Source organism: Xiphophorus maculatus, chromosome 22 (genome assembly GCF_002775205.1).
Source record: "Xiphophorus maculatus strain JP 163 A chromosome 22, X_maculatus-5.0-male, whole genome shotgun sequence".
NCBI lineage: Eukaryota > Metazoa > Chordata > Actinopteri > Cyprinodontiformes > Poeciliidae > Xiphophorus > Xiphophorus maculatus.
The window spans coordinates 14,826,466-14,851,069 of record NC_036464.1 but is presented as its reverse complement, the minus strand read 5'-3'; the positions used below and the strand labels follow the sequence as shown (position 1 = coordinate 14,851,069).

Genomic DNA, 24,604 nt, shown 5'->3' with positions numbered 1-24,604 from the left:
TGTACCGAGCAGGTTCAGCTCTGAGGTTGTTTATCTCAGCGGCTGTGGTTGAGAAAAGCATGGCTCCCTCTATGGACTAAGGGATAGTAAAGGAGAAAATATTTGTAGATTCCTATTTTGTAAAAAACAAAACCAAAAATAACAGAGGATTGCCTCAATAAATTAGTAAGAAAAGTTATTTTTTGTGTTTTATCTGGAAGAGTGAAAAACATACAGATGTTTATTACGCACAGTGATATATTTGAAGCAGTTGTTTTTGATTTTGAATTTTTTGATGATTATGACTCAGCTCATGAAAAGCAAAAGCGATGTGTTTCAAAAATTTTAAAATATTCAATACGAGCGTTAGCATAAAGGTTTTAAAAATAGAAATGTTGTGGTTAAGGACACCCACCACAAGGATGGTAAGTTAGGAAAAGATAGTTGTGAAAGAAGAGTGTATCCAAGCAGACTCATGGAAAATTGAGTAGAAGGAAAAAGAGGAAAGTTGAAAAAATGGTGCAGAAAAAAACAGGAATGACCTTCGATATTGAGGGAATTGCAAAGTGTGTGGGTGCATCTGTGTGCCACCACACACAGATGAATTCAGAACATGGGCTACAACTTTCACATGATTTATGTTAAGCAGCTTTGCTTGAAACAACCTTAAGTGCTAAAACAAACAGGAATAAAATAGGACAAAAAAAAAAACTGGTCTAAACTCCGCTTTTTAGATTAAAATTGTTTTGAAAAATCAAGACCCCAGAGTCTGGAGGAAGAACAGTGAAGCTTCTACCTATGTCAAGTTTTCACAGTTAGTTATGATTTGGAAAGTATGTTCTTTACTGATGTTGGTTTGCTGTGTTTTATCCAGTCCAAAGTGAGCAATGGCCATGTACCAGAAAATTTTAAAGCATTTCACAGTTCCTTCTGATGACCAACTATGTGGAGATGCAGATTTTAATTTCCAAACGCATTTGGAAATTAACCAAATAACCACACCTACTCATATCAGGTTGAAATGCCATGGCGTCACTGTGATTGATTGGTCTGATCTATAAACCCTATAGAGAACCTCTGGATTATGGTAAAAAGGATGAGTGATTCAAAAATGCAGATGCTTCGAAGAAACCAGGACTTCCTTTAGTCTTCAAAATGGCCACAGGCTGAACGCACACACACCACTGATAAAGTAATTGGTGCAAAAAGAGGTCCAAACAAAGTACTGGGTGTTTTGATATTTATATTTAATATATAAATATATATTGTTGGTGTTAATATTCTAATTTTGAATAGTTGTTTGTTACAAAAACTAACTTGCAGAAATGCTTGAAATACACCACTAAATATAGAATAAATTTAACTTCTGATTTTTACTCAAAATAGAAGAGAACAGTTGATCCAACTTAAAAAAGTTGCTTTAATGGTAAGACAAAATTGAGTTAAGTTTATTCAAGGTAATTTATTAAGTTTGTGCATCTTGAAAACTTAATACATTACCCTGGATGGGTTTACATGAATTACTTGTTACAAACTGAAGCAACTTATTTAAGTTGGATTAACTAATTCTCTTTTTAAAGTGTTGAATAAATTAGGTTTTTGATTTCTATGTAGTATTCTAGTGACCGTTTAAATAATTAAAGTTGAACACGTTGTACCTCATATAAACTCTTCAGTCAGGCCATTAAAATCCAGCTCTTTTAGTTTTGTGTAAGTCGTTTGTCACCCTGTGAACTCAGTAGTGAAGCCTTTATAAATTCTGCGCTATCAGCTATGTGTGAGCAGCAGGTGGTATAATCAAATCTTGTGTCGAAGATCTCTGTCAGCAACCATTACATTAACCTCCAAACCATTTCATGGTGTTTACAAGATGCCTGCGCTTAAGGAACATCTGTTGGAATTGGCATGGCTCCTTTGGACTTCTCTCAGGGACGAAGAGACAGCGAGTGATTGCGCATTTCCGTGCGCCAGCAGCTTGCTGATTTAAGTAGATTGAAAGACACTTGGCACTTCCTCCATGCATGCTGACCTTCTGCCTTCTCAGAGGGTGTGTACAAGAAGATGGTAGGTAGATCCTGCATGAAGCTAGACCCCTTGATGCGAGAGTTTTAATTATGAACTTCAGCATTTGGGATATTTAGAAACATGTCAGTGCAAGGAAATGTGGAAACAAAACAAAAAAACTACAATGAAAGACCTTTTACTTTTGATGAACATTTATTTAACTTGGCAAGTGATTAAACATGCTACAACAAAGGGACAAACCACAGAATTAATCAAATGCATATCAAGGCAAAAATGATCCAACACTGATAAGTAGATGAGAGAACCTTCCTCCTTCTCATATTCGCTCCAGAACTATTGTAGACAGAAATTAGCCCCGACATGGGTGTTTATACATACTTGAGTGTGAGAAACTCTCCTCATGCAACTTACAGTTATTCAAATCAGTTAATCAAATTATTAAAGGTCAATCTAAATGTACAGTGAGTCATTGAGTACTGAGGTGTGGCCTAAAAGCATCCAGGTGTCTAATCCGAACAGGAGAGGAACATGATTCCTTAGATAGTAATGAGATATATTTATATTCAGGTTGGTGTGACACAAAGGTTATGACATTTCCATGTTTAAACAATAAATTTAATGCACTTTATTGAAATTTTATGTGACAAGCTAACAGAAAAGTAGTGGTTTAGACTTGAGGAGGGAAAATATTATACACCAGAGAACACAAACACAGACATAAATATATCATTCCTATAAGTTGGAAAATGTTCATAACCATTTCAGCCAGACATCAGAGGTCAGAGGTTTGACTAATGTATGCATGCACAAATATTTATTTTCAAACATGAAACACAAAGAATACCATCAAAGTTTGTTACTGTCTGTAGAAAATCTGTGAGTAAGTTTGATCAAAAGCAGCTGGAGTCATGCGACGTTTCTTTCGATGCTGAAGGCAATGCATCAGGTACTGTTGGCAGTGAAGCATCAGCCAATCAGTTCCTGATGCAGTACCATCCACATCAGAAAGCTCCTCCTTTGTGACAACGTCATAAAACTGAAACAATAAGAACAGAAATTAACACATTTGGTTCCCTCTGGAACTTTCTAACTTGCGCTGAGGACAATCAAGGCATCATTATTCTTTTGACGGTGCGATAATACAATAGCTGCTCCTGTACAGTACACATCATCATAAGGCAACATGGCAGCAGAAGCATCTGGATGGTGAATTCATGCAAATTTAAAATGGGCTTGCATTATGAGAGACCTGCAAGAGACGAGGCTGCACTTCAAAAGAGTGTCGAAAAGAAATTTCTTTTTCCAAAAAAGAGGAGAAGCGGAGAGGTGGGGGGGTGTTAAGAGGAGGAAGAGCAGACACACAGGGTGTCTATGACACACGCTTGTGTAATTGCAGTGACATCTTCATTGAGAGCCCTCCGTCTCCTTTCCTGTGCGCTCCAAAGGGCGTCGTCGATGCCGGTCGATGCGGGGGAGCAGCCGAGGCTCTGCGTTTAGCATAATCCCAGAGGCCATTGTGAGAGCAGCTAGTGAACGACTCACAGTTGCCAGCTGAGATTTCACCAAAACACAGCAGAACACGGTGGAGAACGAGATGAGACAGTGGGGTGGGGAATTTGGAGTGGGGTGCAGGGGTTGTGGTGATAAAGTAAAAAAAAAAAAATACTTGCATAATGGTAATGATTAGAAAGAATCTGAGGAGTAATATGTTGTGCATGAAAGGTTTCTCATGTATAGCATCAAAGAATGTGAAACACATTTTCCTGCAGGTGGGCTGCACCTGTTGGCCCTCATTCTGCACCATAACTCAATGTTAATCCCTTTGTTCTTCTTTTGACCAGTCATCAAATGTTTTGACTTTTAAGAATCAGAGATGAAGATGTTTTAAAAGACTCCTTTTTTAAGACAGAAAACCAAACCACTTTTTGATCACAGAATCACATATTTAGTCAGTTTAGGTAACAATGTATTTTTCTAATTTTATAAATGAACTGTAAGATAAAAAAAAATAAAAAAAACCTCTGGAAAACCGAGTGCAAGGCAAACTGCAGAATCTCTCCAGGTGATTGTGAGAACAAAATGCATAATCACAGTTGCCTGCAGAGATTACCCAGTTAGCCTTTAGCTTCCTTGCCCGGGCCCTGGCTGTCGTATAAAAGCCGTTTTGCACTGGGGGCGTCATACATTCAGCGAGTCAATCGACAGCAGATGTCTTACAACAATCAACATAAAGACAACCCTGACCCTGCTCCCCACCGTTCCCTGAAAGGTCTTACGTTACCATGGAGATTAGGCCACGGCACGTGCCTCGCATTGTCGGACCTTGTCCTCCAGGGTCAATCCGCACGCCCAGTCAGAGGTCAGATGTCACCCAGGCATCCCGCGCAGGTCACCCACTGACCAGCTTTCAGCCTCTGACCATACCAAACACTGGAATAAATTGACAGATTGAGAAGAAGACCAAATGGTTATTATTACACTTATTAATTACTCAACAAGTAAGGAGCACATTTAAATAATTACTGTGTTTCAGCCTCACTGTGTTTAGATTTTGCAGTGAAGTTGTGTGTTGAAAAATTATTCTGCACGTTACTGTATGTCTCCCTCTTGTGGTGAAGTTTAAGCTTTCACAATTAACCATTTCAACTGAACGACATGAAGTTTAAGCGACATAAAATTAAAAGTATAATACATAACCAGATCAATACAGGAACAACAATTAAAAAAACTAATTAGTTGAAGATGAATTGATTTACTAACCTTCGGACCATTTCTAGTACTCATTTATTCTATTAGTTGTTTTATAGCTGGAAGACATGTAGTCTCAAATAATACAACTCTGGCTTAAGTTTGAGTATAATTGCCCAAAAACCAATTATCTTTTTTTTCATGTTTAACCGCCATGTTTCTATATTCTTTAGGAAGTCCCTCCCTAAAAGGTGCATCCTCTGCCACTGAGCTGGAAGAATGTCGGGATATTCAGGTCATCGAGTTGCAAAAGTGTTGCTCGGGCATTGACAAAAGAAAAATCTTAAGTTTATTAAACGGAACAGGCTGACAGTCCACACTTTGTTAGGCAGTGAATGAGCAGAGTGGTTTTGACAGCCCTAACCTCTTAAGCTTCGGGTCCCACTGAGCCCGGCACAGCTAGAGCTAAATACCATCTGTCCCAACATCATGAGGGCCCCCCCGCCCCCACACACACACCCCAACCTGTCCCCCAACAGTTTAGGATAAACATCTTAGAATTGCTAACTAATAAAAAATATTCAATCATTATTGTTGTGTTTTATTTGATTTTAAAATGGCTTAAGTTTGAAAAGGCGGAACAATGTTTTTCCTTCCATGTTATTTGTGTTATTTTTTACAAATTCAGCAAATATTGTCAACAAAACATCTGTATTTATAGAAATTAGCTAAAATTGCAATTGAATTTATAATTTGAAATTGTTGTTACCAACTTTTTCGCTGTAAGATGCTTTCTCTTCCTCTCTCCTTATGCACCTGCAGCTCTGCTCAAAGGCGTTCACTGCTGTGGGGTTCAGTCTGAATAAAAGGAGCTCAACAGCCTGAGTATTCAGAAAGGAGACAGTTCAGGAAAAAAAAACCTCATCTGAATGGATAGTGATATCCCAGGAATGGAGGCTCCTCCTGTTTTCTGCCACAACCACTAGTAAGACTATACAAAGCAAGTTTTGCCTTTTAAATCCAAATCTCTGTATCTGTCGATTCTGAGTTAGTGTTTTAAGACTTACTGGTTACCACAAAGAATACTGACCAATAAACTACAAGTAAATAAGTAACTAACTATATACATGGTATTTTTTTTTTGCCTGTTGGATGTCGTTTACAGTAAAGAAGAGCAAATGTCCGTCATGGCCTGTCACCCTGTAGCGTTTGCTTCAGCACTTCATTAGAGTCCTGGACATTTGCTGTACAAGCAATTGTCCTCTGCTAATGAAAAAAAAAAAGATGACGCATTGTATCAGTTGGAAGTAAATTTATCAAAGGAGGCTGATACAATAGACAGAACAACTCAAATTATGAAACATGTCTGTAAGGAGGCCTCCTGCGGAGACATATTGTACTGTTTGTTGATGGTCCAGTGACATGTGGTGACATCCAGACAGAAAATAACAGAGAAAATGTTGCTGTACGTCCACAGTGTGAGGTTGAAAAGGTGGGTCAGGCCGTAGGAGCTGTGTGAGAGTATGTGCATGGCTTTAAAATATAAGAACACATGCTGGGAAACACACACAAGGAGCAGACCTTTGAGAGCTGCTCTGTGGCTAAAAACAATTGGGATCTGCGTGAACCGATGTGACATGTGTACTAGCCCCTGCCTTTCCGTTGGAAACTCTTCTGTAGAAATAGAAAAAAACAGGCAGGGGAAAAGGAGGGACAGATGATGACGAGATGGAGGAACAACAAAAATCTGGGGTAGAGAAACCTATTAATCTGCAGCAGTCTGAACTGAATCTGAAGGGAGTTTATATCAAAATGAACAAAATTGGGATGAGATAAAAAAAAAAAATGAGTATTCCAGAGGGGGAGAATGCATAAATTTCCTGTTATTTCTTTATCAGAAATACCAGCTTCAGAATGTTAACTAGTAATTTCCACAGAAGATCTGGGAACTAATCGGAGAATCTCTTTTCTCTGGCATAATAAATCGAGATGCACTGCGCAAGCTTTATACAGGCTTATGCTAAAGTTCCTTTTGAGAAAAATATGCTGCAGGTTCCTTGACAGGAGTATAAGTTTTGAATCCAGTAAAAAAAAAATAAGGAATAACAAGCTTATAAAATTAATGCATCAAAGCAGATCCACCTATCCTGTTTTTCATTTGTATTAAACTTAAAATAAGAGCATATTGCTTTGGTGCGCTTACCAACAAAAAAATGATAATTTTTTGCATGTTTTGAACGGGGTACACAATATAATTTTTTCAGTATATAATGATCACAAATCAGAGTTGGTCAAGGAAAAATTGGCTGATTTTGATCCTTCCTCTATAGGTTGGGACATCCAAAATTAGTTAAACATTTTTATTTACAATGTTCTCTAAATTTAGAGGATTTGATGCTGCTTTATTGGTGCAGCATTGAAAAAAAAGAAACCTTGTTGAGTGGTCTGTAGGTTCTGCAGTGTACAGTGCAGCCACCTTTCCTTGCCAGTCACAGGATATGAGTCTGGCTGCCATTTAGCCCCTGCACTGCAGTCTCACATGGAACGACCCAAAGAAAAAAAAAACAGCCTACTCACTGTCCACACCACATTTACATCTCATCTCAGTTATTGGATCCTCAATACATCTCTTCAATCTTATATCATCCCCTTGTATCCTTCAACATACAGTACACATACGCACACAACTGATGACAATTATATTTTTATATTTCCCAGAGCATCAACCACCAGAGAGATTTTCTGCTGTTTAAATGTGAATTTATGTGTCATATAAATGAGTGGAGAGTATATTTAAGACCGTCTGAGGAGTGTCCCTGTCCCACTCAGCCTGTTTGTCACCTTTTCTTGTTAAGCAGGAGCTGAACGGCCCTCGGTCCCACCAGCCTCCAGAGCCGGTCCCAGGACCCTGAGCAAAATTTGATTATGTGGTTTTTCAGCTAGCATCAATCACAAAGGTACATTTTACTTCCCCCTTTGTGTTTAACAGTTTACATATTGGACAATTAACATAACCTAGATTATAACTCATGATGCTTTTATAATAGAAGATAATCATTGACTGGCCTGTCACCTACCACATAAGAGTTGCTCTTTGTGGAAAACAAATTGATTTTCATAATAGTTTTATTTTCTTTTGCTGGTTATCTGTACTTTTTAGAAAGGTGAAGCATAAAACAGCTTCTTAAATGTCAATATTTGAGCCATAATTTTAAGAATGTTAATTTAACACTGACTTTAGAGTTTCTAAAGTTATTTGGATTCTTTTATGTTTATTTTTCCAATAATCATTCTTTATCACATGAATTATTGCATTTCAACATGACTCATACTCACCTGCTCAACTAACAATGCCATACAGAGCAGCGGATTGCTTAAGTTTCTGTTGACTGGCACTTAATTACTGCTTCCATTAACTTCTGCTAGGCTATTTATATTCTTGTTATTTAGTTGTCTTTATTAATTTTATCTTGCGTGTAAAACAACTGCAATGGCTCCACCCCCGCAGCTTTTAGCTTGTCTTCTGAGGTGCCGAGAGTTAATATGTTCATCAACAAAAATATTTAAAGTCTAACTACACCAATTTTTATTTAATATTGCAAATATCAAGTGTCACAAGTTTGATTTTGCACTATTACAGGTAGAGGCCTCATTCTACTTGTAATAGTGCAAGTAGAATGAGTAAGCAAGATTTACATTTGTAAATTGTACTTGTGTAGGATGTTTTGTTTTTTTTGCTTTTACTTGTGATAATTTCTGGAACTCTTTATGACCCCCTATGGATAGGCCCTAAGCTTAGGTTGCTCATTCTTTGGGCCGGCTCTGTCAATCTCCCTTTTTTCTTTACTACGCTTGACTCCAATGACAACTGAATGATAAATCAAAAAAAAAAAAAAAAGATTTATTTTTTATCCAGTGTTTCCTAAGGAATTTTCATATTCAGATCTGCTATAGTACTTTTATATACTTAATATTGAGATTTCAGTGATAAATTTCCTTAATGTTGTGAGGCGATAAATTCTGAGTAATACTGAGCTATTCACAAAAAATAGCTCTTAGCAATGTTTTCTTTGCTAAGAAAACATTGCTAAATTCCTTACAATGTTTTCTTTTTATCTGCTTTTCCAACAAAGCAAAAACAGAAACAAGCATAAAAACATGGACAGAAAAAAATTTATAACTGGAGCTGAACAGATCATCTGATGTGACCCACAGTTTGCTATATAAAGTAAAATGGAATCACAATATTGCATGTTTAACAACAATGGATTGATGCATGTTTTAATAGAATACGTTAAACTATTTTGATCCAGAAAGAACAGCGATGCAGAAACAATTTTGAGATTAAATTTCTCTACAAAAATGATCTCGTTCAGCCGATCAAACCCTGATATTTATCAGAATCTGGCCATTATGCGCAGCTGTGACACGGCTGTGTCACTATATTAAGTTTCTAATCCTATATGTTTATGAAGAGTGTGAAGGAGGATTTTTCTATTTCCTCTGATGCCCGTTTTCATGTCAAAGTATGAAATCGTTGACATAACACTCCAATTAGGTTCATGTTTCACAGGCAGTTATTGGCTGCCTCATTGTCCACATCACAACAAGCAGTGACCTTTACAAAGAGCAATTCTAACCAGGCCCCTGTATTAGTTCAGTGAAAGCCTATCAGAAGGCAAGCTTCATTTATTCACTTGAAACAAAAACTATATTTAATCCAACACTTTTTCTGCTCTATACTGTTGGGATTGTGTTTTACATATAACAGACTTACGACATTAAAAATGAATGGAAAGCTTTACAGCATGTTTTCTCCTACACACATGCATCAGCACCAGTTATTTTTCAGGAGATAAGGGTAACGTGAACCTTTCAGCTGGTCAAACTATATTCGATAAACAAGACCTTGACCAAATGACTGATTGCTTAATCTCAACACGACAAGCAGCCCACCAGCTGCTTATCATCTGTGCTCGTCCAAACTGTTCACCACTATTGCGAAAAGCATTCATTTCAGCCCAAACTAGTTTTAAGATAGATTTAAAATAATTTTTATTCAGCCAAGATGTTTGTTTCTGGGAGGGAATCAGAAGACTTTTCTCAAAAAATAAAAATAAATAAATAAATAAGAAAAACAGCATTACTTTGGATATATATATTTCTGTTTTTATTCATTTTAATTAAGAATAGCTTGTTGAAAACTATTTAGGACCTTCTTAATAATCAGTGGGGAAAAAAAATAATGATTTCCACCAAACCCCTCACAAATAATGAAAACCTTATCATGTTTTCGCTATTTTTGACTATTTATCTTTGGTGATGAGCTCCAAGTCTTTGAGGCTGGAAGACCTCATTGCCATCTCCCTCATCTTCAGCTCTGTTCCATAAATTCTGCGTGAGATTCAAGTCTGACTGGGAGACGGAAACATAGACAATATTTCCAGTCACTGGTTGGTAAAATTAAAATATTACTTTTAATATACTTTAATCTGCTAGCGGCATAAATAATTTTAGGCCTAATACCCCAAATTCATATTTATGCTCATAAAAAAACACAGCAGAAAACAGAACCACTCAACGCGGGGCGGTAACTAAGTCAACACACCTTGTTTGGATTCATTAAAAATATTTAGAATTTCTTGCATGCTCAAAAGTCACAACACGAGTTTAAGGGATGAAATGTATTTCCCCTAAACAAAGCAGGATGAGCGTATTGATTAGTGAATGTGTGAAATAAATAGATTGGTACATTTAAGTGAACATGGTGTTAAGCTAGCAGTAAAACTTTGGTATGTTTACTCAGTTTGCTTTCTACAATAAGAAGATATATTTCGTGGATGCTCACCCCACAAATTTGAAATTATATATCTTATCTGTATTTTAAAATTAAAATTACTACAGCTACAACTGTACAGCTCTTATGATATTAGGCATCATCAGAAAATGTTTCAAAGCACACACTTTAACATTTATTATGTATGCATATCAATATACAAAAGTCTGTTTGCATGATTTGTGGTCAAAGTTTTCCACAGAAATCCTCCCCAAATAAACACAGTGTTGCAGGCAAAGTGCTGCCTAATCCCAGATCTGGGAGAAGACTTGAGGGACCAGCAAAAAGAGCAAGGCAGCTTACATTAGTGATTGATGGTCTCTGTCTGTGCAATAGCTGACTGAGCAACATGTACACTTCTCCTATTCCCACACTTAATGGCTCACCATATTCTATATAAGGTGCTTGTCCTCAAATACATGAACCTAAATCCATGGAATGCTGTGTGCATGTTGAGGGCTGAATAGATCAGGGCTAGAGTTGACTAATTTGGCCGAGGAACGTACCATGCAGTCGCGGCATCTTGCTGTAGAGCGTGTCCTGGAGTGCTTTGTTGAATTTCCCTTTGCATCCCCTTCTTTCTCAACCATTCTCCTTATTCCGTCACTGTTAAAAGATTGAATGAAAACAAAAAAAAAAGACATCAAATATACAGCAATACTTTGTTGACCTATGTTTAAACAATACTGTAGGAGCACTTTTCTGGCAATCCTTGATCCTGTCATGTCCCTCGTCCGGTGCCAAGACGTGTCTGGTCTGGCCCTCTGCCAGGCTGGGCTGGACTGGGCTGGTCGCCACCAAGGCCCCAGCAGCCTAGCAGGCAGGACAAGCTTAATGCTGACACATCGCTAACATCAACCAGGGAGGATACCACTGGAAGATACTTAAACATCAGCACTCCACCATTTCAGAAAGGGAAGATTAGACTTTGGTCATGAAAAGGCTACATTTGAGAAACCGTCCCAATTGTGCTTAACTGTCTTTTTAGCAGAATCAGATTTAGATATGATAATAAAAAAACAAGACTGTAACAGTAGTTTGCACGAAAAAAATTGGGAAATGCAGAAAAAAGGCCACACCCCTTTACATAAGCCTGCGCTTATTCAAATCAAGGAGCTATTAGTGCTTTTGTAAGACAGACGACCAGCCAAAATAATGATATCCTTCTCAATTTGAGAAATCAGGTTAGCTTATTTACACATTATTTCACTTACAAAGAGACAAGAGAACAAAACAGATTATAACAAAGTTGGATTAGTTAAAAAAAATATGGTCATTTTTGAACTCCGTAAACAATTACTTGATTGCCAGAGTTATATTTGCTACATAGGCAACAAAGGCAAAACGTGCATACCCTGCATCACAACAAGGCTAAAGATTTGTATATATTTACAGAAATGCCCAAGAAACCATCATTGCACACAGCTGTGCTATAATCTAGGCCTTTTAAAAATACTCAAGCTGTTTTCTGGACACTTATAATAGCAACTACTTCTGTTGGTGCTTACCAAACAATGCAAATGAGCAAATGAGATTGGCAGAATGAAGCACGTTATCAATATGCACAGATATAACCAGGAGTGCCACTGATCGATGATTCAAACCTTCTCCCTACAGGCTTGTTTGTGACCTCTGACTTCTCTCCTCTCGAGGGGGTTAAACTTATTACCCTTTGACTCATGTGACCTCTAGTTTGAAAGGAGCTAGATGGAAGGATGACCACAGCTCGGGTCCTATTGGTCACTCTCTGACCACTCTGCGGCCAGGGGGGTTGACCATCCAAACCCTTGTGGGATGTGACCCTGGCCCCGCCACACGCTTTGTGGGTAATGCCATTAATAGGTCAATACTAACTGCAAAAAATTTGATTTTGAAAACAAGTGAACAGAATGTTGATATCATGTTTTTTCTAAAAGGTCTGCAAACAGCAACACACTGTTTTGTCTTTTTTGTTGTTTTTTTTTAAATGCATAATCTTTTAAAACTCCCTTAAATTTTGCTATATCAGTATTTGGATTTAAATGTGTGCAAGGTAAAAAGCTGCAAAAAATAAGCAAAATTTGTATTTTTCTAGGTATTGGCTAAATCCCATAAAATTGCCTGCAACTTGTTCAAAATTGAGCTTTTTTCACTAATCAAGACCTGAAGATTAAACTTAATTCAGAAAGTAAATGTTTTAAAGAAGATAGTCTCAGTCATAATTTGAAATGAAAGTTGTATTTCACTGTCTCTCCATCCCGAGCAGAAATGGTTGTCCTGGGTGCCTGCCAGTACACCACGTTACATACGAGACATGTGCTCTCCCTTACACACGCACAGGATTATTTACCAGTTCAGATTTTTCTCCAAAAAAAACATACAACTTAAGCAAAACAATAGACGATGTTGCTGTGCATATATTAAATGATTTTATTTCATTTACAAATTTGAATAAAAAAATATCTATCTGTCTATCTATTTGGAATCCATCACTTCTGTAGAATAAATTTAAAAAGTCTTTCTGTTAAGGTGTGTTTCTTTATTGGATTTAAATTGATTGAGAGGTTTCAATCAAACATAATAATGCATATAGATGGCGTGCATAATGCGCTTTGTTTTCGCCACCCCTAAGAGTGCCAATAAAAATGAAACTCAAGGCTAAATAGTGCAACAAGCAGTCAAAGCCCTGACCTCTATTTAAAAAAGGTGTATTAAAATGCAGCAGAAGGTAGTAAAATAAAAATATTACAGAGTTGGACCAACAGGAACCCACTTTGCTGAAGTTGTCAGACCTGCAGCTAACAGTAGAGCTTGTAAACAACTGTATGAACACACATTCAGCCTCACACTACTGCACATACAACCTCACATAAGCGGGAAAAGCTTTACTACGAGAGAAAAATCTACCATCAAAATAAAGAAGAGAAGATGCAAAAAGAAGCCAAATGTACAGTGTCCTCATTCAGAATAAAATTTTGTAAAAAGAAGCGGAAAGGAGCCAGTACCTTCTGGAGCATCCTTGCCTCAAGAGAAGGGTGGGACACCTGCAGAACCTCGCGTGGTCTATCCAGAGCTGCTCAGCGACTGCTGCCTCATGGAGCAGAGAGAGGGTGTGTGTGTGTGTGGGGGGTGTGTGTGTGTGTGTGTGTGTGTGTGTGTGTGCGTGTGTGTGTGTGTGTGTGTGTGTGAGCCACAGGGAGAGGAGGGGTGTGGGTGTGTGTGTGTGTGTCGCTGGCTGAGGGAGGGGATCCCTCCATCTCCCTCCTCCTCTTCCTCTTCCTCCTCCTCCTCGGGACTATGCCTCCTTAACTGGATGGAGGGGTAGGTGGGGCCACTGCAATAAGCATACACACACACATTTCTCTACGCTTGTTATGTCCTCGCTTCCCTCACTCTTTCCCGCTTCCACACTTCCATCTCTCAGTCTCTTCTCCAGACTTCCTCTCTCCCTCGCAGACATGCTCTTGCTCCTCTTGCCTCGTGTTTCTCCCTCAGTCTGTCCACCGGACTCTCCTACTCTCCCTCTACCTTTTCATCCCTTGCCCTCCTCTGACCCCCTCCTCGTTTGCTGGGTTATCGTAGTAACATGCTCTCAGTAATCTGGTGGGGAGATGGGGACATGTGCTGGTTTTCTTTTTGTTTATTTGGGTGGTGGGGGGGGGTCCTAGAACTCCTGGTCCGGGTTTGTGTGCGTTGTGGTTTTTGATCACACGGCGCAACAGCAGAGCTATAAGACTAAGCTGGATGGTCAGAGAGCATGGTGTGATGGAGGGATGAGGGGGAAAAAAGGAGGGGTGGTGGCACAGCCGACAGCAGCAGAAGCACGCCTCAGCATTGAGCCACTCACCCTCCTTCTCTTCATTTCATTCATTCATTCAACCACCAAACACATGTCCCATCTGATGCAGAGAGGAGCCATCCCTACATAAATCATTCTCCTATTCCACTGGCCACACATTATATTCAAAGTATTGATTTTTCCCCCCCTTCTCTGTATCTCTCCCCCCACCCTGCTGCAGCACTGATTGCAAGAAAACCCTGCACACTGATCAAAAACAGGAAGTGAACCAGCATGGCAGACACTTTGCTTTGGTGCCAATGATGAAATGCGGCACTCGCAGTGTAAAATCTTTAGGCAAAATGCACAATGAAAATATAAAAAGCTGGAGGGGAAATATCAATTTGCAACACTGTTAATTGGTTACTTAAAAAACATGGAATCAACTTAGCAAGTTTTACTTTGGCCACAGAAACAGTCCTGAACTCCTGTATTTAAATTAGACTGTTTTTTTTTTAATGAAGAGTGACCATCAAATGGGCAAAGCTGTGGTTTCCATGACAGCACAGCTGAGGACACTTTGAACCCTGACCCTGTACCTCTGCCTGGGCTGCGGAGCAGTGACCAAACCGAGGGTCCTTCAAAAAGAGGGTCAGCAGGGGTCAAATGGTAATGACCTCTCTCTAACTACACAGCACTACCATATCAGTATCCTCCAAACAGCATCTGAGGATTATTTATCCTAATCAGAGCTGAGCAGGTTTCAAGGTGTCCCTCCATCACAAGAAACAGAACCTCATGGAAGTGTCCACACCTCTCAAATTTACCCACATTTTTATCTTTATTTCATTTCATTTATTATAATTTTTTATTATTATTATTTTATACAAAAAGTCAACAAACAGAATGGCTTAACTGTAAGGTGAGAGGACAAACATACATGGTTTTTACTATTTTTGTCAAAACCAAACAAAAATCTAAAAAATAAAAGTGTGTTGTGCATTTGTGCACCAGTCAATTTGGAATATGTAATTTTAACATAAATTAAACACTGTGCAGCAATTGAGAACAGAGTAACATTTAAAAATTAAGCTCAGTGGACAAACATTTTGTGTCATTCGAGACAGAATAAAACAAGTCAAGTCAGATGGATTCAAATATTTTTATCTTGCTGTGTCTTGTACTCCAAGCAGAGGGAGAATCTAAACTGAAAGCTCTGTTCCCAAATTCATTTTGAATTCCTAGAAGAATCAATATTTAAATGCCATAAGAATGCAATGCATGATGGTTATTAATGGGTTTTCGTTTTAAGCAAACAGCATAAAAACGAGGGAACCAAGCCAAGAGAAGCTTTATAAACTGGTTACATCCAGGGAGCAAACCTCTGCATATTCAAACAGGGTCGCTTAGCTTAGCCGCAATGATGGGTGAGGCAACTGCAATCTGTAATAAAACCCAAAGTGCACGGATGTTCTGCAGCAGTGTTCAAAGTGAGGCCTGAGGGCCATTTCTGTCCCTCAGAATATTTTTGTGTGGCCTTCAAGTGCAATTCAAGAATGGTACAGATTCAACCCACCAGCACAGCAGTTCATGTAGACAGCCATTTAAAAAAATATTAAAATTTTACTAATTTGAAACCTTTCAATAAAAATGCAGACAAATTATAATCTTCTAAAATGGCAGGTATAACCCAAACTGTTGATTTTTAATTAGCCATATTTTTTTTTGCTTCCATATTGATTTTACAGTAAATGGGGCCACAGACATTTTCCTAAGCTTGGCTAAATGAGGCAAGCATTTTCAAACAAAGAGTGACTCATATCCAGTTCTTGTTGCTCAGAACACACTGAAATGTCTAGATCCAGAAAACATAAAATACCAAAGTTGAATGTTTTCCAAATCATACTGACCACTTGTAGTCACCCATCCTGCAATCCTTGGATTGTAGTTAATGTGAGCTATGTTAGTGAGGAGGATCCAACCTGGCAAACTACCGATATTCAGATGACCAATCTTCCAACTGAGTCACAGTGTTTAGGGTGATGTCCAGCGTTAGTTTTCCTTCACACAGTGTTTTGCTAATAAACCAAAAAGGTTAATTTTTGTCTCATCTAAGCAGTTCATGAATGCGCTTATGGTGTAAGATTTCCTGTTTGAGGAAAACTACCGACAGAACATCTTGTAGCTTTCTTTCAACAGCCATCTTGTTTTTTAAACCTTAGTTCAACTGGCCTGCATGGGGAGTTCATCTTGGGTTTTAAAAAAAATATTCCTGGGAGAATGGGCTTTGATCAGCCTTTCGACATCAGTTCAGCAGCAGCACATATTAACAGCTGGAGTTACATATATTAACTGAAAATGTTTTGGGAGACAGAAGCAACTTTCTGTGCATTTGCATTATGCATAGGGTTCCTGTAATGAGTCAGCAAAACATTCAAAGGGTTTGATGAAAGGCTACAAGCAGGAAATCTGAACATTCGCTGGCCGTACCACAATGAGTTGCAAGACAATATCAAGGACTGGAGTTGAAAAGTGTCTCAAGCGACAGTGGAGTTGGTGTTTTGGGAAGGATGACACTGTCTTGAGGAGGAGAAACTGGGTTGGAAGAGATTGGGTGGAGGGGGGAAGACAGATGAAGGGGTGGAGGGACTGATCAGAGGGGTGCCAGACACAAAGAGGCCACGCTATGGCCAGTGGCACGCGATGGGCAGATTAACCAGCGTTTCCTCCCCTAACCGAAGCATTAGGACACCTGACTGAGTCCCGCCAATGGCAGCCAGCCAAGGATTCGTGGGAGGGTGGGAGGGAAGACACGCTGGGGCTCGCCTTTCAGCACTCAGGCTCTGCAACAACACAAAGAAGGGTGGGGTGATATTCGCGGGGAGAAAAAAAAAACAGGGGGAGCTAGGGTTGGTGGTGGCTTGGAGTTGGGTGGATAGGGGGGCTACAAGCCTTACCCCTCACCATCTGCTGCCCGGGCTAAGTGAGGACAGGGGCAGGGCCCAAGCATGGAGCGGGGTGGAGTATGAGAGCGTGTGCACAGAAAACACACGTGTATCCGCGTGCACGCACCTGTTAGTATGTCAGTGGGTGGGTGGGTGAGTGGAACAGCAGATGGACAGGGCAAACTCCTGGCACTGTAACTACCATGTTGGCCATCCCACGTCAGCCAGCATCCCACACATATCCCCCCCCCCAAACATTCTTAACCCCTGCTTGCAAAAACACAGTGTGAGACAATTCTTTACGTTTGGCTCAGTTTGATTAAGACATCTACAATTAGAGGCATTTCGAGACGGGTGTGTGAAGCATTTAACTGGGAGGCAGGTCTCTGGGATCAAAGCCAAACAGACACAGCCCCTTTTGCCTCCACGCCACTTTGTTATTTACATTCACTTAAAATTTGCAGGTGAAATTTTAAGCTCTTATCAATGGCAGGCAAACGACTGGTGACCTAAATTACACATACTGCAACATCCTTCTACCGTCTTTATCAAATTCTCTTGTTTTGCTCAGTTCTGTCCGTTCACCTCCATCAGGGATCAGTTCATGCTGCCCCTTTTTAAAATAAAGGGGGTCAGAGCAACAGACAGTTCAGTCTCGCTTAACAGTAATCTGAAAATGCCTGTAATCCTCCATACAGAGCCCTTCTGGAGAGCGTGGTTGTAGCATCGAGAGGTGTAACCTCGTCTCAGTTTAGCAGCCATGTGTCTGACCAGGCTTGACACGCAAGCAGAGCTTTACAGCTGCCAGGCACACACTGGGACACTGGGACAGGAGGCACAGTAAAGCTTCCTCTGTCACTCCTAGGAATTAATATACCTTTTATTTTGTTACAGTGCAGAGAGAGTCCAGAGCTTACATACCCCAGTAAAATAAATAAGTTAAATCTCTTACAAGTGATTTATTCTAACAAAACTTTGGGAAAAATTTTATAAATATTCCTCAATACCAATTTTACTTAAACATCAATGAAAATACAACAGGAAATAAAAACAAAGTAATTCCCTTAAGTTATATTCATGGTCAGAAAATGTAGCACGATGGCAAGTCTTTTGCGTGAAACATGACATCATTGGTGTCAGTTGTTATTGTTGTCTACAGATTTGTGACTACACCAACGTTAGAGTAATGTTTCTATGGTCTAATTCAAAAAACATGCTTTAATGTCAATTCTTGCCAACAGGTATCAGTTTTGTAGGAACAGATGGTGCAAAAGTTCCAGCAAAGCTTTATTTAAATTCACTGGCAATAGCAGAACATGCTATCCGATGACCACAACAATCTAGCTGAAAATTACAGCGGATTTCAAAGTTTATGCACCCCTGTTAATGTCAAACTGTTGTGAAGCACTCAAGTCAGATCACAATGAATCATTTAAATTTTCTTCTGCATTTAAAGTGACATTACTGTATTGTTTTAAATTCAACTGAAAAACAAACTGATACAGAGATTTGAATAAATCTTAAAAATCAAAAAACCTGCAATTACCTGGTTGCATAAGTCCACAAAACCTTGTTATCGGCATCTTTGAATCCACTGAGTACGCGCTTGCCATCAATTAGTCTGATTCTGATGAAGCAGATTTTACTGGCATTTATTATTTGTATATTTTAGCCAGAGTTTGCTGGATATTCCTCCAAAACAGAATACAAAGCAACACATAACACTTTTCAGAGAGGCTCCCAGAAGCCTGACAGGAACACTATCAGCTGTAATAATTGTGTGTTTCACTTGTGACAATAATCTTATGGCCTCCATTTGTGTTGGCTAAGAATTAAGATAATGTAAGACATATTTTCTTCCAAAGAAAGCATCCAGGCCAGTCAAAAACATTTTAAAGCCAAGAAAGTGTTATTGGCTGATGATACACTTTGAAAAGATATGCTTGGTATAAAAACAACATTGTGCATCAAAAAACTATAGCTATGTGGTGGTATTCGCATCATGATCTTGGGCTGCTTTTGTACAGATAAAAACTATGTCTTTTGCTAAAGTAAATTAAATGGTAAATGAAAATGCTCATATATTAAATTATATGAGCACTATAAAAGTCAGTTTTGACCCCAAACTTTCACTTGTCAGCTTCAATTTTTCAGAGTTTGTGAGTCCAAGCCTACATCCAAATCATTAATAAATTGGCTGCTCAGAAAGGAAATAAAAAGCTAGAAAAGTCCAATCTAAAATCAGTTGGCTCACCTGAGGAGATCTGTGAACAAGATGTCCTCACATTCTGCTAGAACAGGAGAGCTGTTACAAGGCAGATTCAGTACGCATTGTCAAGATGGGATGCAGCGTGTAAAAAGATTTCTACTCGCTCCAATACTGAACTAAACACATCACAATCAGTAAACATCAGATTCAACATTTTGTTGTATTATTTATACTTTTCTGACTGGTTTTATTTCGAGTTTCTTCCTTTTTCTCCTTTTATTTAGTTGTTTAGTTCAGCTTTTCAGGACCCATGTATGGACATACTGAAAAAAGTATGAGCACGTAACTAATAGACCCTTTATATCAAATCCACAAATAACTAACATTATTTGTTAGTTACTAACACAACTAACAAATAGTTCCTGACTAATTAACTATTAGTTAGTTAGGAGCTAACTAACAATGCATTTAATGATTTGATATATCATATCATGATATGCAAATAACGACATGATTTGCATATCAACCAAATCATATTATGTTTTGCATTATATGATTTTGCTTTAAAAGCACAATATTTGCCATTGCTTGCTGTTTTGAAACCATTTCAAGAATGAATTTATAATACTTCAAAAAGCATATTCTAAGCCAACATCTGATAGGCACAGTTTTTCAGTAATGTTTCTGTGCATTTTTAAAACAAATATTAATTAGAAGATAGTTCTTCTAAACACTAGAGTAGCCTATGTGTCAAAAAAAGGTGCAACTATACAGTTTATATACCAATAATTACTGAAAAGGTCTACAAACATGTTCTTTTAAAAGGACTGAACATATATTGAGGTGTCCTATTTTTTTCACTTACTGTAAACCCTCATAAGCGTCCTTTAACTCAGCTGTATGAGGAATCCACCGACATATAAAATCTGGGGCTACATAACAAATTCAGAGTTCATCAAAATTTTAACATTATTGCCTAATTTTTTACTGTTTGCCTAAATGATAAACTGATTTGTCAGTAATATCTCCAGTTTCAGGTGTTTCATTTAGTTTGTAGTCCATTTTATCTTCATTCAGAGTAGACTTAACAATCAATCACAAACTAATACATAGCTGTATGTAAGACGACCTGTGGGAGGTAAAAGGTTAACAGCTTAAAATCAATTACATTTCAAGATCTATTGGTCAAGATGGTCTGTTTTCATGCTCTCTCTCCATGTGTTTTCACACAGAAAATAGTTCCATTATTAACCCTGTAAAGGTGTTTTGTTATTGGACACCTGCAAACGTATTGTGAGCAGCAGACAGCATAAAAGTGGTCATCACTGAGATCAGGCAGTGCCTAAAGAAGTAATCTTTTCTTTGAACTCTGTGTTGAGTTTATTGGAAATATATTGCTAAAAAAAAAGATTAAAGCACTGTTTTATAACCAACAATTTTCAAAGATATTTTGTGAGATTAGCCCAGAACTATTAGCACTCCTCTAACTCTTCTAAAATAGTCTCAGGCTTATCCACTAATTACTTTTACTTTACTAAAATAGTAAAGGGTAGTAACTGTCCCCAAAACCTTTTGGACCAAAAAGATCAGGATCTGAAAAGTTCTAGTTACCACTTGGTTTAACCTGCATCAGTGTATTGATTAAAATAGATCAGCTAACAGCCGAGCAACTACTCATCTATTATGTAACCATGTTCTAACACCCATCCTGTTGGTGTGAAAAAAAGACTTTACTCGTTTTTGGAAGCGTCAGAATAATTTTCTTGCATCAAGCAAACAAAGCAACTGAGATCTAATGACTGTGATCTAAGATCAATTGAACAGTTGAATTAAACTGAAGTCCTTTTAAAAGTAGAACTTACAGCTGTGTTCAGCAGGAAATGAAAGAATATTTCCAAACCCTCGAAGCTTTGGAAACAGCTGTGCAGCCTTTAGAAAACTACTCAGTACTGAGACTAAAAGAGCTCCAGTTTGCTGGGGAGCACAAAGGACCCATAGCGTTGGGAGCGTCTGATTTGGAGCTCGACAAAAAAGGTAATGCTGTCGTATGAGTCAAGATTTAACTTCTCCCACACTGATTAGAGAATCAGAGTAGAAAAAGGGAAATAAACGAAGTAATGTTTGGCATAATCACACATAAAGGTGGTTCAACAAAATAAAGAACTTCTTTCAAACTCAAAATGGGTTTTCATCAGCATTAGGATGTCATCTATACGGTGGCCTGGATTGCCAATTTAGCCAGAGATTCCACTTAATAGTTTTACTTGTTTGAGCAAGTCCCAATTTATCTCAAAACAGCAAATTCTTCAATATGTACTGATCAAAAACAGAACATAAAGTGTCGTGGCCATTTATGTAAAAGTTTTGTAGTTTATAATTTCTACCAATTTTGTTTTGTTCTTTGTGTAGTGGAAATATATTTAAGTTAATTTAGATTCAAAATTTGCAATTCATTTTTATATTTGGAATTATTTAGATTACATTGTTAATTGTTAGACCCGCCCACAAATTTGAGCGATTAAGAACACACCGGGTGCGGGGTGGATTGTTTGGTGAATGTCTGGTGTGGACGGGAGGCTTTGGTAGAATGATTTTTTTGACCACTTGAACACTGGAACAGTTGAACATTAAATCGAGACTATTTTTTTATTTCAACTAAGTTACAAGACTTTTTTATTTCAACTTTAACAATAAATGAATGAGTAAAAGTGCGTACAAAGCCCAAACCACCCGTTACCACCCACAGCCTTTATTGGAGTTTATTTTTGCTTTTTTGGAACCGAAGGCTGCGACATAAAGGATGTCGAAAACACACGATACACCCAGAGAAACAATCTGACCTTTAACTTCAGTATATTTATTCAGTGGGGGTAATAAATCCCAGCTGAGAAATGATGTACAACAATTATTGGCAACCTAACAATTCATGAAAAATAAAAATAGTAAGCATTTTTTTTTATTACCCTTCAGAGAAAAATCTGTCTCAAAATACTCTTTATTTGTAATCCATTAATTCTTGCTTCTACAAGATCTAAATATGGCACAAGCCAATTTCTCTTGCCCAGTCTTCAAATGCAAAAAAAAAAAAAAAAAACATAATTGAAATCAGGCAGATGTTGTGGTCTACTAAAGTCAGAAAATAGTTTCTTGACTTGCAGTCCTTAAAATTTTAAATAACCGAAGCGGCACGGCTGATCATGGAAATTTATCTTTATGCCCCAGAACTGTTGGAGAGATGAATGACAAAAAAAACAAGATCTGAGCAAAGGCTTTATGAGGCCCTGAGCAGAATTTCACTTGATGGCAACAAGCCAATTACAATAGACTCTGAATCAAGCAGAATTGGTGACTTTTATTTAATTTACATGGAGGCATGAGAAAACCAGTTCAGTAGCTGTGTGCATAAAACATGCCCTCATCTCACACAGAGCTAATCAAAGTTAACATTATCTTTTAAAATAATGTTAAAATAATTCTCAAGGTTTTTCATAGTAGTTATGTCCCTGGCGAAGTCATATTTTCTAGGGTTATAGGCTCCCTTTGCCCAAACTTCAGGCTGGTTTTAATATGCATAACACCTCAATCATCTAAACTTAGGTCTGCTATTCACCGGTTGAAGTTCTCATGGCAAGTTGTCTGGAAGAAAAATTAACTTTCGCAGCATTTGCACAAAATTACTAAGCAGAATTTGTGAAATACGGTGAAGTTACTTTTATTCAAAAGAAGAGCAGCGACTATTCACACTGCTGCTGCTAACAAATTATGTTGTAGTGTTTATTTAGATTTTGATAAAGATAGCAATGAAGAAACTTTTGGTAAATTCTGTGGTTTTTGATTGCTTCTTGCACAAAATACACTTTTTATTATTACACAGTAACAAGAATAAAAAGCCACCTGATCGGGAAGACCAAGTGAACTGATATTCCACCTTATTAACTGTAGTTTTAAAATAATTATCTGATGCTGCTTTAGTTTTCTGTGTCTAGAAATATTTCCAACCAAAACTGTTTTTATTGGAAGCAAAAGGAAAATGTTTGACCCTACTTTCTGTCAGCTGTCGAGCTGTGTGAAGCAAAAGGTTAAAGACGAGCACATCTTCATTACCCTGTGCTCCACACGCAAAGAAAACTTCGGTCTCTCTCTGCACTTTCTTTGGCATATTATTAAAAGGACCGTAGTTTGTCTAAAACAATATGACTATCTTTGCAGTTTGGGAAATTGCAACTTTTTAAAATCTGGATATAATTTTACCTAATCTTCAGGTTACATTTTGTCCATGCACAACTCACAATGTGCAGATGTACATTTTATTTGGCAACACATCCAACTATGTGTTGGTTTGGATGATTTACAGAAGTTTATGGCTCTTCACAAGAAGCTTGTTCTGCTTAATTACCTTCTTTCATTGTTTTTTTCCTGCTACTAAAGTCTTTCCTCATTTCCATATTTCATTATGATGAACCAGTCTGACAGTTCATCTGTCACCATTACAAAGAAAGCTTCTTTTTAAAGCTACTTGTATCTAAATGTCACAAATTTACAAGACAAAAGCAGTAAAATTTCAGGTAAAACCTAAAATTTATTGAAAACTTCTACAATACAATAAACCTTTTAATACCTAAAGTTACACACTCCAATTGAAAAATTGGTGAAGAGGCTGAAGAATTAGTGCAGGGTGTAAATATTTCAAAGTTTCTAAATAAAAATAATTGACCTTTTCAAGTTGATTGTTTTAACCAATAATATTAATGACGAAATATTTTCGTTATAAACTTTAAGTTATAAACCTATACAAGACTTGCATGTCTTTAATAAGAGAAAATCTCAATTATTTGTCTTAATGGCAGATGTAAATACTTGTTTCTCCTTTTTTACAACAAGCAATGTGCAAAGACTCAAATGAGGCAGATCGTTTCATTTAATACCATGTAGCTCATCTACGTGTTACTGTGCTCTAAATGAAAAGAAACAAAACATTTCTAATAACAAACACGTCCAATCTATAGCAAAAATATAAACCACATAACATTTTCAAAATCCCCATGTTTGTCTTAGTACAGAAAATCTTAGTGTTGAACAGACATTCCCAAAAAAGACTATATATATATATATATATATATATATATATATATATATATATATATATATATATATATAAAGCTGTA

The 24,604-nt window shown here is 37.8% G+C and overlaps 1 long non-coding RNA gene across 1 annotated transcript; it reads right to left on the bottom strand.

The window, feature by feature from the left end:
• Positions 1-2,177: 2,177 nt before the first annotated feature.
• On the bottom strand, positions 2,178-13,583 carry LOC111606707. The gene is made up of 4 exons (XR_002752217.1): positions 13,513-13,583; positions 11,035-11,134; positions 4,286-4,434; positions 2,178-3,040 (listed from the first exon to the last, which is right to left on the bottom strand). It is a non-coding gene; the product is annotated as an uncharacterized LOC111606707 (long non-coding RNA).
• Between the last annotated feature and the right edge of the window lie 11,021 nt (positions 13,584-24,604).